Consider the following 4436-nt stretch of genomic DNA (forward strand, 5'->3'; position numbering starts at 1 on the left):
TAAACCATCAACTACGCCCCTGTTAAAATCCAGAAACCTTATGCGAGTCGAAAAAAAAATTTGGCCGGGATTAGGTTGACGTTTTTCAGAGTGATTGCATAACCTTTCTATATGAGAAAGGCAAAAAAGTGCAAAATCCAAAAAAGTGAATCTTCGTCAATTTTTTTTCGTGTTTGCATCAAATCTCGACGTTTTATGCACCTTGAATACATTTAGCATCAAAAATAAAAATTCTATTTTTAATTTTTCCTATAGTTTTTATGAGAAATTTCTGTGTGGCCGCACTCTCAAACCCGTAATTCCGGAACCAGAATTCCGATCGATCCAAAATTCAATAGCCGATGGGAAGGTTGCACCTTTCATTTGAGACTAAGTTTGAGTAAATCGGTCCAGCCATCTCTGAGAAAAATGAGTGACATTATTTGACACATACGCACATACATACACACACCTACACACACACATACATACACACATACACACACACACATACAGACTTTTTCCGATCTCGACGAACTGAGTCGAATGGGATATGACACTCGGCCCTCCGGGCCGGGATTAGGTTGACGTTTTTCAGAGTGATTGCATAACCTTTCTATATGAGAAAGGCAAAAACGGGGGGAAATGCTGCATTGACGTTATCTTGTGATGAAATTACTTGAAGAAATTATTTTTTTGTGATTCATTACTTATGTTATAAAATCCATTTAACAAGATCTCGATTCATTGGTTTATTGAGTCAAGGAAAATTCCCGAAACATGCCTATTTTTTCGTGCTCTACAGTCGTGTAACCCCTTAAGCTTGGTCTTCACGTTAAATAGCGAAAAAATGACTTAAAACGTGCTTAATCGATTTTTTTTCCAAATATTTTTTACAAAATTAAAATTAAATAATCTTAAAAAAATATTCGAGGGCAGTAAACATACCGAAGCTACAACTGAAACTCCGATTGTATTTGTTTAGAAAATATGAAATGATTTTGAGCGGCCCCAAATGCGAACTAACTGCACCGAAAGCTTTACTTTATATGACGGATTTATTAACAGCTCGACGCGCGCGTCGTTTGTTCCCCTTCCCTGTCAGCATGCGACCCACAGATCATCACTAATACAGCTACTGCCCGAGGGAGCCAAACCGAATCAGGCTCGAACCTCAACCGCAGTAAAAATGTATGAACTTACCGTGGTTGGGGCCAGAACCCAACACAGCTCCAGGTACAAACAAAAACGGTATAAAGTTTGGCTCCGAGGAGAAGTAAGGGATAGGAGTGCTGTATCAGAGGTGAATGGCGACATAGTCTGGCCTCATTTTGCACGATAACACAGCTTTGCCAACCTGTATTCATGAAAGTATTAGTGTTTCCAAAAAATTAGTTCACGCCAAAAATGTATATGGCGTTACTTTGAAATGTTTGGTTGGGTTAATGTTGTTGTTCCCTGGACTTGATTAGTTTTTGTTTTTATCTTTGTGCATAAGGATACACTGATTTGTACTAACTATATCAATTCAAAGAACCGAAGTTTTTGATGATTTTAGGAATTTAGACGCGATTTTCCCGAACTTCACGTTATTGTTATATTTTATTCGTGAGCTTATTATCGAATTTGACACATGGGGTAATGTGACTCATGTTCATGATATCAACAGTTTTACTACTTTTTAATGACATTTAATTAGCTAGAGATTAATGAGTAGGGAAATCTATGAAAATTTAGAGCTATAGTACTCAAGTGAGAGCTAGGTGTGAAATATACAGATCGAAAAACTAGAAGTGGCAGGATTAATAGGAACAGGTTTGAAATCTTACGGACTAATATTTTGTCTTCTGCTGGCTGGAGTCGAGCCTAGCCATCACCTTATACACAGTAGCAAACCCGCTACCATTGCATGAGCAATGGCAATAGTCTGATACTGGCATTCGAAAGGTAAACAGAGATGAACAGTAGCATTTCACGGATGCTGTGAACCGTCGACAGGTTTTAAGTGGTGATCTTACGTGACTTCTTTTTTGTCAGTTCTCCTGGTAATGAGGGACAAGTCTGTCTTTGCCGTAAGACATGTTAGGGACCATCCATAGATGACGTAGCATTATATGGGGAAAGGGGGATTTTTGCATGTTGTGATGATGTGTGACGATTGGGAGGTAGGGGGTCATGTCATGCTACGTAGCTTTTTTAAAGGGGAATAACTAACATAGTTTTTTATTTTAAAAAAAAGTACGGCGACAAGGGGGGGGGGGAGAATTACCGTCAAGCTACGTAATTACCAGGAGGGTATTTGGAGGTTTGTGACGAAATGCTACTATGGGGGAGGGGGGTGGGGGGTGTTTAAAATCACTCAAAAAATACTACGTCATTTATGGATCGTGCCTTAACCCGATCTTCGCAGCTTTCAACAAAAATGGCATGACAAATCAACGTGAAATGCTTCGAGCATGTATAATTGTGAATGGTGCTATTGGCTCATGTCGTACATCCGGCCTCACAACTCGCGACATTTGTGCTGTCACGTTCGATATGACTAGGGACCATTCATAAATTACGTAACGCGTTTATGGGGGAGGGGGTACGACAAGTTGTGGCATAGGGGGAGGGGGAGTAAGCTAGATCGTTACGCAACATGTTTTCACCGAAGAAAAAAAAATTCAAGGAATTTGTTACGTAATAGAGAAGGCGGGGATGGAGAAATTTGTGACAATTTGTTACATGGGGAGGGGGAGTCAATTTTAGGCAATTTCTGCGTTACATAATTTATGAATGGTCCTCTATTGATAACTTAGATATCAACCTAAGAGGCACTGAAATCAATAACTTAAGTAGCAGAAATCAGCATACAAATCTGCACTTACCCAACATTTACACGATCTGGCAGGCTAACTGGAAGAACGACCACTTTGTTTTCAACAGATGGAGATGGCGTTTGATCACGGTTTAGCAAATATTATTTTATTTTGTCTATCGCCTACGTTTCAAAGGTCTACGCCTTCATCTTCGGTTACAATAATATCATAGTCAAGTGATTTTGAACATGGAATCTCAAACGCAACGGCGATGTGGCAAGGAAAATGTGTTGAAATTAACTCTCTGCTCCGAAGGTATTACCCAAAAGTTGGCAAACTGGTATGTACCCAACGAGCTCGAACCGTGCAGATAACGACGATTTTAACCCGTCAGGGTAACAATTTAGCATTGGGTGGAAATATACCTATTTGTACGTACTCTCTGCGTAGAGTGTATTGTTTATGTAACATAATGCTCACCACTGTTCCTTATGATCGTTCACTTTTTCTTGTAAATTTTGTTTGTTATAGCTTTTGTGAACGATTTTGTTGGTCTAGACAGGTGTAGAAAATTTTGTTTCATATTTCTGTAAAAATAACATAGGACTCTCCTCTTGCTGTTGAGTTGGTTGCTGGTTATGCTGCAAGGGAGATGGCAGCTATGCATCAAGGCGGTATGTCGACTTGTTTCGGACGAACCACGGTTAAAGACAGACGTCGATTATTTCGGAAAACTTTACCGCCACAATAGCTTGTGAGCGAAGTGCGCCTGTGTGACGGAAGAGATTCCCGTCCAAAGTGCCCGCCTGTGGCTTGGGCACTCATAGTGTTTCTGGTGCTGGATCGCCGTCGGGGGAAGCTAATCAACAAGGAGTTTTCGCTTCCCCGGCTAGCCGCAAAGGATTCAGACGCACCAATTCGCCCTCGCTGGGAAGGATAAGCCGAACGAGCCTTGCTCTCCTTCCCAGCTAATAGCCAAGGAGAGCGAAGCAGGGTGGACAGCGGCTCCCCCTGGGAAGGACACTGCGGTGTCTTCCGGGATTCTTTGCGGGGAGCAAAGAATCCGGTGATTCGTCACCACCGTCGCTAGGAAGGTTCCAACAAAAGAGCCCTGCTCACCTCCCTGGCTAATAGATAAGAACCGCTGCCGGAGCAGCCAACAGACCGAACTGGCCGTTGTTGTCCCGGCCGTACGGAGAAACCCGCCCGCCTGTCTGTAAGCAGTAACCAACAAGGAATCGACACAGTGTAGTGTGCAGCGAAGGAGAGTTGGTGAAAATAAAGTCGGTAAATTTAGTAATTTATTTTGTTTTGTTTACCCTTTTTTGTTGTTGTTACGAAAATCCGAAATTCTGTGGAGGCACCTAGGCCGCCCTGAAAGGAAGGGTCCGGCGGGCAAATTTATAAGAACCCGAGTAGTGGGCAAACCCCAACTTACACTACTTACACGGTTCATATCATAGGTATATCGCCTTTGATCATTTAAACGTCTCGCTGGATATCGTCACATATCATATTCACAAGTCTACGAATTGGGACGTCTACGAAGAGAACTTGACGACTAGTTTTAATGGGTTTCTTCCGAAGATTGAATCTGAAAATAAATATAAACGCACTCATAATAGCGGAATATCAAAAAGCTGATAAGCTTCGGGT

The sequence above is a fragment of the Topomyia yanbarensis genome, chromosome 3, assembly GCF_030247195.1.
Source record: "Topomyia yanbarensis strain Yona2022 chromosome 3, ASM3024719v1, whole genome shotgun sequence".
Taxonomy (NCBI): domain Eukaryota; kingdom Metazoa; phylum Arthropoda; class Insecta; order Diptera; family Culicidae; genus Topomyia; species Topomyia yanbarensis.